This window comes from Cupressus sempervirens, chromosome 1 (assembly GCF_028749045.1).
Source record: "Cupressus sempervirens isolate cs-2001-9-10 chromosome 1, ASM2874904v1, whole genome shotgun sequence".
Taxonomy (NCBI): Eukaryota; Viridiplantae; Streptophyta; class Pinopsida; order Cupressales; family Cupressaceae; genus Cupressus; species Cupressus sempervirens.
Genome location: NC_143118.1, coordinates 432955384 through 432970894, shown reverse-complemented (window position 1 = coordinate 432970894; position 15511 = coordinate 432955384).

Below are 15511 nucleotides of genomic sequence, written 5' to 3'. Positions count from 1 at the left end.
ATTGTTGAAGAAAATTTTGATGATAATGATGATGAAGTTGTTTATATAGCCATGAAGGACCAATCTGATGAAGAAGAACCTACATCACTGGTAACATGTGTGAACAAAAATGATAGATGGATCATAGACAGTGGATGCTCACATCACATGACAGGAGACAAAAGTAAGTTTGTTAACTTTACTCAGTACGATGGAAATAGTGTTAGATTTGGTAATGATGCTCCATGTCAAATCAAAGGAAAAGGTTCCATTAAGCTTATAGAACAAATTTCATGTGATAATGCATACTATGTTGAAGGATTAAACTACAATTTGCAAAGTGTCTCACAGTTAAGCAACATAGGATGCAAAGTAGCATTTGGAAACAAAACTGCAAAAATCTATGGTACAAATGGTAAATTGATAGGAAAAGGAGATCAAAGAAGGAGTAATCTGTTTTACCTTGATATGGATGATGTTTCTTGTTTTATTGCAAAATTTGATGATGAGTGGTTATGGCATAGAAGGCTATGTCATGTCAACTTTGACAATCTTGTCAATATTAATAAAATGAAGAAAGTCAAAGGTTTACCAAAATTGAAGAAGCTTGATAATATCATGTGCAAACAATGTCAGCTAGGAAAGATGACAAAGTCAAGTTTCAAAAGCAAAAACTATACATCTAAAGAAGTACTTGAGTTAGTTTATACCGACTTATGTGGTCCAATGAAAGTACAAAGCTATAGAGGAGATAAGTACATAATGTTGTTTGTTGATGACTATTCCAGGATGATGACTATTATGTTCTTAAGACAAAAATCTGATGCCTTTCAAATTTTTAAGTGGTATGTGGCAAGAGTTGAAAAGGAAACAGAAAAAAGCTTGAAATGCCTGAGATCAGATAGAGGTGGTGAATTCACATCAAAAGAATTTGAGATATTTTGTAATGACAAAGGAATCAAAAGACAAATGTCAGCTCCTAGAACTCCCCCACATAATGGAATTGCTGAAAGAAGAAATAGATCTGTGATTGACTGTGCCAGAACATTAATGATGGAAAAGATTGTTGCTCTAAAATACTAGAGAGAAGCTATAAGTGTAGATGTTCATACACTGAATCGAGTACAAGTCAAGAAAGGTACAAATACAACACCTTTTGAAATATGGTATGGTCATTCACCCAATGTAAAACATTTCAAAGTATTTGGTTGCAAATGCTTTATCCTTAAAGATGCTAGAAATGGAAAATTTGATGCAAAAAGTGATGAAGGCATATTCCTTGGTTACTCCACCAGAAGTAAAGCATATAAGTGTTCGAATACTAACAGTAACAAAATTGTGGAAAGTGCAAATGTAAACTTTGATGAGCATACAGAAGTCCAAGCTGAAGAACCAAAAAGATAGATGAATAAAGAACCTTTGTGTATTCTTATGAAGGAATGCTTGTTGATGAGGATGTTGTCAATCAAATTGAAACTCAACAACAAATTTCAGTCTCAGCTGAGTCACAACCAGTGAATGTCGAGTTGCATTCAGAAGTCGAGTTACAGAATGAAGAAAATGCACAATCTGATCTTGAAGTTAGTACACATGAAAGAGATGAAGAACAAACTGACAACGAAGTGCATAGTGATCCTAAATCTGAAAGATCAAACATGGAAACAAGGACAAAACCAAGATTATCCAAATATGTAAAAAGACATCACCCTGCTGAACAGATAATTGGTGACAAAGATGCAAGACCAATGACAAGGAACAAACTAAGACATGAATCATGTCTGATCAGCAAATCTAAACCTAAGATAGTATATGGTGCATTACAAGATGATGACTGGTATAAAGCTATGGAAGAAGAGATTGATCAAATAAAGAAGAACAAAACTTGGAGTTTAGTTCCTAGACCAGTTGACAAAAATGTGATTGGCACCAAGTGGGTATTCAGAAACAAGCTAGATGAGAATGGTGAGATTACTAGAAACAAAGCTAGACTAGTATGCAAGGGTTATGCTCAAGAAGAAGGACTAGACTATGGGGAAACATTCACCCCTGTCGCTAGAATGGAAGGAGTAAGAACTTTACTTGCATATGCTGCATATAAAGATTTCAAAGTTTATCAGATGGATGTAAAGTCTGCTTTTTTAAATGGTATACTGGAAGAAGAAGTCTACATTGAACAACTAGAGGGATTTGTTGATGAGAACAATAGGGATATGATTTGTAAACTACATAAAGCACTCTATGGTCTGAAATAAGCACCCAAAGCATGGCATGAGAGACTTCACAAGTATCTAGTGCAAATAGGATTTGAAAGAACTGATGATAACAGCAACATGTACATCAAATCAGACGAAGGTAAGGATATTATTGTATCTAAAATCTTTGTGGATGACATAGTGTTTGGAGGAAAGGAAGTGCTTTGCAAAGGCTTTGCTGAAAAAATGAAACATGAGTTTGAAATGTCTATGTTTGGAGAGATCAAATTTTTTGTTGGATTGCAAGTACATCAACTAAAACATGGTATATTTGTGACACAATCAAAATACATCAAAGAGATACTTAAAAAGTTTGGATTGGAGGAGTCCAAACTAGTCAGCACACCAATGGCAACAGGAAATAAGCTATCCAAAAATGATGAATCAATTGAAGTCAATCAAACAATGTACAAATCCATGATTGAAAAACTACAATATGTTGTACATAGCAGACCAGACATAGCATTAGCAGTTGGAATAGTGGCTAGATTCTCTGTTAATCTCAAAGAAAATTACCTCATAGCAGTAAAAAGAATAATGAGATATCTTAAAGGAACTGATAACTTTGGTCTATACTACAAAAAGAATGGAAAGTTTGAACTCAATGCATATACAGATGCAGATTGGGGAGGCAACATTGATAATAGAAAAAGCACAAGTGGAGGTGCATTATTTTTAGGTAAAAGGCTAGTTACTTGGACTAGCAAGAAACAAACATGCACATCCTAGTCCACTGTAGAATCAGAGTATGTGGCAGCTGCAGTCAATTGCACAAACATTGTGTGGCTCACACATCTATTGATAGGAATGAAAGAAGAGGTAACAAAACCTGTGATATTGTATTGTGATAATACAAGTGTTATAAGCATATCCAAATATCTAATAATGCATGCAAAAACCAAGCACATTGCAGTCAAGTATCACTATGTCAGAGAATTGGTAGAAGACAAACAAGTGAAATTGGAGTAAATTCACATAAAGGAACAAACTACAGATATCTTCACCTAACCATTGCCCAAGGATGCTTATGAATATCTTAGAGGAAAGTTGGGGATAATACCCCTAACTCAAGCAATTTAAAGCAACAAGGAAGCTACCCTGCATCAACAGGAACAAATCATTGAAATATATTAAGAATGATGCAAAGGATGACAGCAGGAGCAAAGACTCCAAATCAGTCACAAGCATGGTGACAGAGGGAGAAAACATGAGATGCAAAGCTTATACTTCGCATGTTAAAGATGCTACATCTTTGGCATTTATGTCAAAGAGGGAGAAATATGCAGAAACTTGATCACTACAAAGCAAGAGGGAGATGTATATGAAAGAGGGAGATAAATGAGATCAGTAGTAAGGATGCAGTAGCCAAGAAAAGTAGTAGACAATGTATACAAGCTTGGTGGTAACTAAGTTGATCAATTGATCAGTTTGGTTTGCCATTAATGCCAAAGAGGGAGATTGTTGGAAATGATTTAAAAGATCATGAGAAAAATTGTTGGAATGATCACATGGAACTGGTAAAGAATGTTCTCAATCATTGTTTTGTCATTGATGTCAAACTTGCTACTTGCAGGAATGACAATTGCTTTAGTGATCCAAATACTATCAATTGGTTGATTTACAAGGAGGAGGCAATCAATAAGATGTACCTAGAACACCTAGAGAAAGGTTGAAGTTATGATGTTGTAATGAAGTCCAAGGATCAGCTAAGTCATTGATGAAAAAGTGTATTGATGACATACTCTAAGACAGAGAGAATAGGCACATTGAAACATATCAAAGATGTAAGGTTTTAGCTAAGTCATTTGTAAAAACTAACTGAGATCATTAAGGAGCCAAACAGATTCTTAGTTGAAGCCGAGAAAGTGCTGAGTGAACTTCAGATGCCGAGCAGAATCAAGTGCCGAGTGTCGAACAGAATCAAGTGCTGAGAAAAATCAAGTGCTGAGTGCTGAGCAGAATCAAGTGTTGAGCAGATACAAGTGTCGAGTAACACAGAGATGTTGAGCATCAGTAAACCAATAGTGTCGAGTTGCTGCATTATTTTAAAAATTGATGATTCACCAGATCTAAGCTGACAAGGTTGTTATCTAGAAGTCTATGAATTAAATGGAAGATGAGAATGATGAGGTGGTGGCACAGAACACCATGTAGAACGTTTATGAAGATACAACTAGACTCTAGACGAAGTTTTCTAGATAAAAGCAAGATATGGGGTAGATACATTGTATCCTACCTAATCCATTTGAAACCCTAAAATTGGAGAGGGAGAATTGAGCAAAAAAGGCAAACCAGATTTCTATTTAAGGAGTCATAAGGTCATGAAGCAAAGAGAGGAGAAGGTGGTCGAGCATAAAAGCATGAAGTGCTGAAGAAGGTGCTAAGGAGAAGAAAGCACAAAAACTCTGTTTGGATAGACAACCACAAGGATGATTGCATTGGCATGATGAGTAAGAAGACTCAAGGAGACGAAGCTTGAGAGGAAGACAAGCTGTCAGAGCTGAAGTAATTAAAGCCAAGCAAAAGGATAGAACTGAAGTGAGATCTGAAATCTGCAAAGTATGTTGTAAGTTATATCAGATCAAAAAGCCATTATCGTTACTCTCTAGCAATTGTAACAGTTAGTTTAAATCCTATGGACTTAGGTTGGTTTAATAGCCATGAGGTAAATCCTTTAACAGGGTGACATTCCAAGTGAATGTTCGAAAGTCCTTTGATCATGCCCATTCCTAACAATTTGGTGAAATCCTCTAACAAGGTCACATTTAACAGTGTGTTGTAAGCCTTTAATAGGGTAGGCTTTTAACAGGGCATCACTTTAGAAGAGTGATAATCAAGTAGCATGTTATTGGTGGTTTTTCCCAAATTGGGTTTCCACGTAAATCATTATGTCATGTGTTGATCTTGCATGTTTCATTGTTGCATATTGATTTACTGTAATTTGCTAGGATGATTATTTTAAGCTTGGATGGATGAAAAGTTTATGGGCTCACTATAATTTGAGAAAAAGTATTATTAGGGCATTTGGACCTTGGATAACCGATTCACCCCCCCCTCCCCCCTCTCAGTTATTCTAAAGAATTCTAACAAAAGAAACTATCATCAATTTTGTAGGTCTTATTAAGGGTTTATGAATTTTCATTTAAATATACGACTCACATTATTCTATAATAATGATAAATACATATTTAATGAAATATCTCTCGCCATACCAAATCCTTGTCTTAGTTGGACCACATAGTTTTGTATGAACCAAATCCAAAATCTCAATAGAAAAAATTTATTTTTCTTGAAAGTATTTCTAGTTTTTTTCTCATGATACATTCTTTGCATAATGTGTTATTAGGGCTTTATCAACTTTAGTAAATCTCTCACAACATTAATATTATTGATCTTTATAATGATATCAAAATTTACATGATAAAATTCTTATGCCATAACCAATTATCATCAATCTTCACAACTAAACATATACTATTTTATTCATTTAAAAGAAATACATTACCTCTAGTCTTTCTTTCATATGCAATATCAATTCATAAATCTCAGTAGAAAAATATTTCTTGTTCTTGAAAGTATCTCTAGTTTTTTTTCTCATGATACATTCTTTTCATAATGTGTTATTAGGGGTTTTTCAACTTTAATAAATCTCTCACAACATTAATATTATTGATCTTTATAATGATATCAAAATTTACATGAAAAAATTATTATGCCATAACCAATCAGCATCAATCTTCACAACTAAACATATATTCTTTTATTCATTTAAATGAAATACATTATCTCTGGTCTTTAGTTGGACCACATAGTTTTATATGAACCAAATCCAAAATCTCATTAAAAAAATATTTCTTGTTCTTGAAAGTATCTCTAGTTTATTTTCTCGTGATACATTCTTTGCATAATGTGTTATTAGGGCTTTATAAACTTTTGTAAATCTCTCACAACATTAATATTATTGATCTTTATAATGATATTAAAATTTACATGAAAAAATTCTTATGCCATAACCAATTATCATCAATTTTCACAACCAAATATATATTCTTTTATTCATTTAAATGAAATACATTACCTCTAGTCTTTCATTCATATGCAATCGCAATTCATAAATCATTTGCAATAACTCACATTTCGTCCTTGAATTGTAAACTATAAACTTTATAAATTGGTTGTCCAACACTCAAAAGTCTATATTTTAGTCCATCAATAAATAAAAAATTGTCAGTATCATTCTTACCATCAAGAGTAATTGAAACTCTTCCTTTGATGAAACTAATAATACCACCATCATACTCATCACGATTAACATATTTATTTATATCAACTATCATATGATTGGAACACCATCTATCTATTATCTATTCATCCTTATTCTCTATTTGAGTAACAAGGGATTTATCTTTAATTATAGGGGCTTCATTGATTCAATGGACAAGTGTGATGTGGCCCAACCAAGTTCACAAAGTGAAAATGTGCAAGGGAAAGGCTATGTTCCCCAAACCCACAAACAACAACTATCCACTCTACAACTCCTACACCCTCTCAATGGCTATGGTGGATGTATTTCACTTATCTAAGATTGATTCAAGAGGTTTTAAGTGGTTTCAGACCCCCAACCCAATCCTAGCACTCAAATCCTTCAATATTGCCTAGTAGGCCCAATTGCCCCCAACTAGTCTGCAGCAAGAAAGATCTAAAGTTTTCTCCAAAAATTTCCAAATAACTCATAAAAAAAAAAGGTTTTCAAATACCCATTTCAGCCTTCTTCAACATATGTCAAACTTAGCATAGGTTGTTTTGGACCAACAACTAGATTCCCAAACTTGGCACCCTTTTTAGGGATAAAATAGGGTGATTTTACAAAGCAAGTATATGCTTCCTGTACATCCAAAGATTTAGGCTTTCAAAATTCCTCCAAAATAATCTCAATAAAATAAAAATCAAATCAATTTGACTCCCCAACCTTTGCAAATAAGAAACCCCCAATTTGGCCTCTTACAAACCCTCAAATCTAGGGCTTTCTCGATGTGTGACCTCCCAAACCAATACCAACCGAATGAAGGTTGATTAACCATGTACAAGGTATATGTATATGATATCTACCATAAAATAACCATCTCCAATAGATAGATTTCTAGCTGCTACACTCCAAGCATGCATTTCATCCACCTACAACCACCAAAAACCCATTAGAAGCCTCCATTCGTGCAAAATCCTACCCAATCATTTTTAGAATGATTATTCGCATTATAATACAGGTTCATTCCATGGGAATCAGATTCTTACATCCATGGAATGACCAAATGCTTCCAAAGTGCCCAAAACTTGCACAATTTGTTGCAAAAGTTGCTTGAATTCAACACTTTTGGTAAAATGAAAATCTATTTGTCTTAATGTACCAGAAATGGTTTAGATATCATCTCAATAGGTTAAAAACACCAAAGAATCAATTATAAATCAATCCAAAAAAAAAATCTAATGCAAAATGCTCAAAAATGGAGTTTTTATTGCATTCCAACTGCCAAATCTATACAATGCTGATGGAATATGTACAATGGCTTCAATATAATGATCCTATATTTTTACCAAGCTATATAGGATGAAATAAAACTTCCCCAACCATATTCCATTGGCTGGAATCCATAACAAAGGTTAAAACACTCAAATACTAGTTTTCCCTCCTAATTCAAAATATAGTTGTTAAGACTTTAAATATGACTTCAAAACCCTATTAAAATGTTTTAACTCATAATTTATTTGTTCCTACCACTTAGGAATTATTATAATATCCCCCTAGGACCTATTTGATACCTCTAACTAATCTAGATCCCTTGTTGGCACTATTGGCCACCCTTACATCATTTTTACACCTAAATCTTTTATCCAGATCTTTAGGACTTTTCAAGTTAACATTAAATTGTTCATTACATTTAGCTATTATAGGCTTCAACACATTCCAATCCACTTTCAAGGATACCATATATCCTTTTCTTTTGTTTGCATCTAAGGTGTGCCTAGATGTTTGTCTAGGTGCTCCTACACCATATACCCCACCTCGAAAAAAACTCTTACCACAAGAGTGAAGGGGAGTTGTCTTCAAGCCACCCATTCTCCTAGATGAATGTTTGCAACTGTTCTTTAGAAATCCTCCACTTGTGTCACATGTAGTTCCTGCATTAAAAATGTTAGAACAAATAAAAACATCAAATTTAGGACATTTATCATTCACCCTCTCAATCTACCCTTTCTCTTTCATTTGAGGATCTAAAAGACCCTTATCTATGCCCTTCCTAGATAGTCCATCATTATCCTTGCTGATTATCTCTAATGGACACCAAAGAGAACCAATTAATATCTTCTTTTCATACACCATTTGCTGCAAATCAGAACTTTTGCGATCAACAACATGACTCTTCATCATTACCAAGGAAGCCTTGTGTTTCAGATCAACACCACTTGTTGTTTGATCTTCTAAGGTGATATACTTCTTCTCACCAACACATACAATCCTTCCACCATCACCATCATTACTTGGTAAAGGGTTAAGGCAAAATTTCAGACCATCTTTATGCACAATGTACACATTTGCCAAACCATGATGTATAGTATCCCTAGAGGCTTGCCAAGGCCTTCTAAGAATAATATGACGTGTCATAGGAATCACATCACAAAGAACTCTATCAACATATGATCCTATTGAAAAATCAAAAAATGCTTGCTCTCTAACAACAATTTTTTTCTCATCACTTACCCATGAAGCCTTATATGGTCTCTCAATGGGAAACTTTTGCAATTTCAATTTGTTTACCATCTCATAAGAAACCAAATTGTCAAATGATCTAGAATCAATGATCATCTTAAAAACCTTACCATGACTTACACAATTTTTCTTAAAGATGGATATTGGAGCCTTCTTTTGCTGCTGCATTCTTCTCACCATCAATGATTCTCCTTCCTCATATTCTCCAATTTCTATAGCCTTGCCTTTGTCTTCCTATTCTCCTTCCCCTCCTTGTACTAAGTGAGCTCTCTTCTCTACCTTCTTATGATCAGCCTCTTTCTCGGAACACCTAAAGGATTGATGCCCAATGACTCCACAATTAAAACACTTACTAGTGAATGTACCACTACCTCTCCATAACCAGATCTGCCACTTCCTCTTTGTTTTGAATCAACATTCTTGCTCTTGTCCTCATTAGCTTGTTCCTTCTCATCGGTAGATTTGCCTCCTCTACCTTTGTTTGCATTTCCTCTACCACCACTATTCTTTTCTCTTCTCTTCAACTTCTCTTCAGCCCTTATGGCCAACTTGTAACATTCCTCAATAGATCTAGGGGTTGTAAGAATTGTTGAATCTAAGTGCCCCCCAAGTATCTTGCCATTTTTTCTTCTACATCCTCATCATGACCCACTATGATATCCAACTTATGGAATTCTTCAATGTACCCTTGTACATCCAAGTCTCTTTGCCCAAGACTTTGCATTTTCTTGTACATCTATACCTTGTAGTCACTATATAAAAAATTTTCCTTCATTTTTTCCATCATAGTATACCAAGAAGTAATCTTAGGTCTACCATTCTTCCATCTCTCAGCCTGTACGCAATCCCACCAAAGTAAGGCATGCCCTTTCAATCTAGTCTTAGAAATTCTTACTTGATCTTTGTCCTCTATGTTCTCAAACTCAAGGTAGTTCTCCATAGTGCTAATCTATTTAATGAGTTCTTCATCATTCATCTTACCTGCATACAAAGGTAAGTCTAATCTTCCTTTTGCATCACCACTCCTTATGGCTTTAACAAACTTAGCCATCCTCTCCTCCTCAGGATCTAACTATGCCTCTTCTCTCAAAGGGATATCTTCTTCATCTTTCTCTTCAAATTCATCTTCCTCTTCCAATTTGGCTTTTCCTTTCTTTTCCAATATGGTTAGTCTACCAATCAAGGCTTTCATTTCCTTGTCCGTCTCAAGATTTTCCCTTCTTTCTTGTTTAAGGGTTGCTCTTATTCGTCTATTCTCTACCATTTGTTCCTTCACAAGATTTGCAAGTTTAGCATTGGTGACCCTCTGAGGGATCCCCTCATCCTCTCCTTCTAACATCTTCTCAAGTACCAAGAACCATTAGGAATGCTCAAAAGGTAAGGGATGCTCAAAGGCTTCAACAAGGATCAAATACACAAATGACCCCAATAACTCTTTTCTTCTTTTAGCCTAGGATTCTACTAGGCTCTGATACTGAATGATGTAATGGAAAAGTGTGATGTGGCCCAACCAAGTTCACAAAGTGAAAATGTGCAAGGGAAAGGTTATGTTCCCCAAACCCACAAACAACAACTACCCACTCTACATCTCCTACACCCTCCCAATGGATATGGTGGATGTATTTCACTTATCTAAGATGGATTCAAGAGGTTTCAAGTGGTTTCAGACCCCCAACCCAATCCTAGCACTCAAATTCTTCAATATTGCCTAGTAGGCCTAATTGCCCCCAACTAAGTCTGTAGCAAGAAAGATCTAAATTTTTCTCCAAACTTTTCCAAATAACTCATAAAAAAAAAGAGGTTTTTAGATACCCATTTTGGCCTTCTTCAACATATGTCAAACTTAATATAGGTTGTTTTGGACCAACAACCAAATCCCCAAACTTGGCACCTTTTTTAGGCATACAATAGGGTGATTTTACAAAGCAAGTATATGCTTCCCGTACATCCAAAGTTTCAGGCTTTTAAAAATCCTCCAAAATGATCTCAATAAAAGGAAAATCAAATCAATTTGACTCCCCAACCTCTGCAAATAAGAAACCCCCAATTTGGCCTCTTACAAACCCTCAAATCTAGGGCTTTCTCGATGTGTGACCTCCCAAACCAATACCAACCTAATGAAGGTTGACTCACCATGTCCAAGGTATATTTAGATTACATCTACCATAAAATATCCATCTCCAATGGATAGATCTCGGGCTGCTACACTCCAGGCATGCATTTCATGCACCTACAACCACCAAAAACCCATTAGAAGCCTCCATTCCTGCAAACTCCTACCCAATTATTTTTAGAATGATTATTTACATTAGAATAAAGGTTTATTCCATGTGAATCAGAATCTTACATCCATGGAAAGACCAAATGCTTCCAAAGTGTCCAAAACTTGTACAAATTGTTGCAGAGGTTGCTTGAAATCAACACTTTTGGTAAAATGAAAACCTATTTGTCTTAATGCACTATAAATGGTTTATATATCATCTAAATAGGTTAAAAGAACCAAAACAAAAATTATAAACCAATCCAAAGAAAATATCTAACGCAAAATGCTCAAAAATAGAGTTTTTATTGCAATCCAACTGCTAAATCTGTACAATGCTGATGGAATCCATACAATGGCTTCAATTTGATGATCCTATGCCTTTAACAGGCCATATAGGATGAAATAAAACTTCCCCAACCATATTCCATAGGTTGTAATCCATAAAAAAGGTTAAAACACTCAAATACTAGTTTCCCCTCCTAATTCAAAATATAGTCGTTAAGACTTTAAATCTGACTTTAAAACCTTATTAAAATGTTTTAACTCATAATTTGTTTGTACCTACCACTTAGGAATTATTATAATACCCCCCCTAGGATCTATTTGATCCCTCTAACCAATCCAGATCCCTTGTTGGCACTATTGGCCACCCTTACATCATTTTTACGCCTAAATCCTTTATCCGGATCTTTTGGACTTTTCAAGTTAACATTAAATTGTTCATTACATTTAGCCATTATATGCTTCAACACATTCCAATCCACTTTTAAGGATACCATAGATCCTTTTCTTTTGTTTGCATCCAAGGTGTGCCTAGATGTTTTCCTGGGTGCTCCTCCACCATTCATCCTTTTTAGTAATAAATAAAATTTATTCCTTACTATATTCAGATTCATAATTATTAACACCTTCACTAGTAGCATAATAACATTTCTTTTGATGTCTAGGATTAAACTATCTCAATTTATATTTAGAAACTCTCTTTGGATATCTAGATGTGAAATGATCAATCTTATTACTTACAAAGCATTTCAAAGCAATTTTTCTTCATACTCACCTTCACCTCATAATAATCTCTTAGTAATCATGGCTTCCAATTTCTCTTACTTCCTTTCCTCTTCCTCAATTTCTTCCATTCCCTAACATATCTACCAAATCTTGCAAAATTACATAGTATCTCCACCAATAATGACACAAAAGTTGCACTCAGTAGCCAAAATGTATCCACACAAAATAATAGTCATAGGAAATTGTATGGCCTTCTTAGTACTATAGTACTTTTTTTCTCTTCAAAATATTTGAGGTCAAGTTTTAATTTCATTCACCATATCCATTCAGTTATGTTCACTAGGAAATTTTGTGATGCACCAAATACATTGATTTGGGTTTTTGTCCAAACAAAAAAAGTTTAAGTTTTGCATCTTAGGCTCAGTAGTCATAATGACCAAAGAAAACTATTTTTTTGAGAAGTTTACACATTCTAGTTCTCCAATATACATTTTTCTACCTAGTATACCCTAATATGCATTATAAATAGGTTGTTGTTAAAAACTACTACTCATAATATTTGCCAAAAGTGCACTCCATGGACATTTCAGTACATGTACTCAAAATATTTATTTGTTAGAAGTGCATATTATAATGTCTTCAAACCAACATTTAATATAATAATAACATGTCCATGTCAATATTTAAACTCTACAATGTTGGAAAAATTTCAAGGAGCACTAAAATTAATTAATCATTATTCCAAGGTTCACCATACAATTTGTAACTAATGAACATCTGTTCAATGTTGACAATTGGCCATGATGGAAAATAAGCTAACAAAGTCCTTGGAGAGGGTAGGGAGGGTAAAGAGACATTACAATGATACTGTCTTATTATCCACAAGAATGTCTATTCTTCTTGGTAGCTACTGTAACACCTAGGAATGTAGCACATCCCACATGCTTGCTTGTGGTCCCTTAGTCATAGTCATCTCCATTGTTGGGAGATGAATGTTGAGGTACTTGATTTCCACCACTCTCCTATTGTCATCACTAATCCACTATGTTTTTGAATGAGGGGCATATGAGTTAGGTGCCCCAACCCCATTTCATCCACCAATGCTCATTCCTCTAATGTAAATGCATATAATGGTCACAACAATGATGACTAAATCTCCTATACCACATGAATGTCCACACTCTTCTGTACAACAAAACCCCATGTGTAATGCCCACCTGCATGTTACTTTTCTGTTATGATTGCCAAACTCTTTTAGGTCTATTTCATGCATTTCTTAGTTTTAGAGATATTTGATTTACAGTTATACAATATTATTTTATGACTTCGATTACATATATATCATTGATAATTACTTAGTTGACTATATTTCATATGTTGTCTAATGACTATGGTCTTTGGAGCATTAAGGATGCTTTAATGATTTGCAGTTAATAAATGTGAGTTCTTTCATAGTGATTTCAAGTGATGTTTGTAATGATGATTACTCATAATGATGCATTGTTAAATTTGAGCACTCAATGTTTCACTTGTTATTTAATATGGTATTTACCCCATACTTTCATGTGTATGGTGTGCATGTCTATTTTATTTTTCTATCTAACATGTCTGATGTGGTTAAGGGAGGGAGTCATAGTCACCTGCTAGTTAGGATCTATATAATGTACCACTCCCTACCATTTCCTATTTAGTTTAGATATATTTATATACATGTACATGCTCGTCTTTTATGCACGATGCAAGTTTCGTGCATCAACTTCCCTGAATTGCCAAGATGAGTGTGCCCTATTACAAATACTCAAATGGTGAGAATGGGAAGATAATGATCATGTCCAATCCCAGACATAGCCTAAATACTTGTCTTGCAAGAAGGACTCATAACACACTGTCTACCCTTTATAAACCTGAGAGTCTTTTGTGTGTATGTGGTTTGATTCTAGCTTTGGTTGATTTTCCTTATGCATTTCTTGAGGTTTGACTTGGTGATTTGCCTGGTAGACTAGTTATTCATGATTCTTGGATCGATCATTGATATTGACTTATCAAATTTTTTTTTTTTTTTTTTTTTGAAAAATGTTAAAACAAGATGATTTTTCAGTATTGAGATTAAATAGATTTTTATTTAAATTAAAAGATTATATTTTAAAGTCCTAATTTAGAAAACTAGATTAAAAGGATTTAGAAATTAAATATTATATATTGTGTAGAAACATTATTTAATTAATAAAGATTTAAAATAATTTAGTTGTATTTAAATAATTGTGATTAAGTTATCTTTATTAATTAAATAATAAATAAATATCTTTTTATGAATTTTCTTTAAATACAATGTGGCAAAATAAATAAAAGAATATTTTAATTAATAAGAGCATTAACTATGCATGAAAGGAATAATTAAATAAAATCATTATAATTTTAGAGCTTGTGGAGATAGAAACCCTAAAAGGTAATTAGAATTCTATATTAGAGGGTTTTCAAGCCATTATTTGCACACACAGAGGTTTGGAGGAGCAACCATAGCTTTGACACGAGAATTTTTGTGTGAGCTTTTGGAGACAAGGAATTGGTGGACACAAGGCTTCATCAAATTTTGTTAGCATCAAACTGAGGTAGGAATCTATGCAATTCCTTTGTAAATTTCTTCACAAATCCTTTGTCTTCTTTGTGCCTAGAAAAGAGAGATTGTATGTGCCAGATATGAAGTTTTTGAATTATTTTATGAAATATGAATACAAATATGAAAACTATCATTGAATTTTTTATTTTGTTGTTGTCAAATAACCATCTGCGGAATTGAGAAAATTATAGAAAACCCACTAGGGTTTGGTTAGAAATTGCAATTGGATTTATGAGCTAATTTACCTTTGATTAAAAAAATATACATATACTTATTGGTGTAAAAGTTGGACTTTTTTACTAAACTTGTAACTTTATATATGTGTGTGTGTGTGTGTGTGTGTGTGTGTGTGTGGGTGCATGTTGAAAAGGAATTTTTTATATATTCTTGTAAAAAGGAAATTATTAAAAAAAATTCAAAAAAAAATGATTGGAGGGCACGGGTTTCAAACCCCCACCCCCCTCTACTAAGGAGGTGGTTGCCTTGGCAGACCTCGTACTACCGAAGGTAGGCGCAGGATTTCCTAGGGTAGACCATGTTCTGTCAAAGGCATTGCACGACTATTGAAGGAAGGTCGTGATGTGCCCAAGGTAGACGTGACTACTTTGAGTAGCCAGGACCGCACA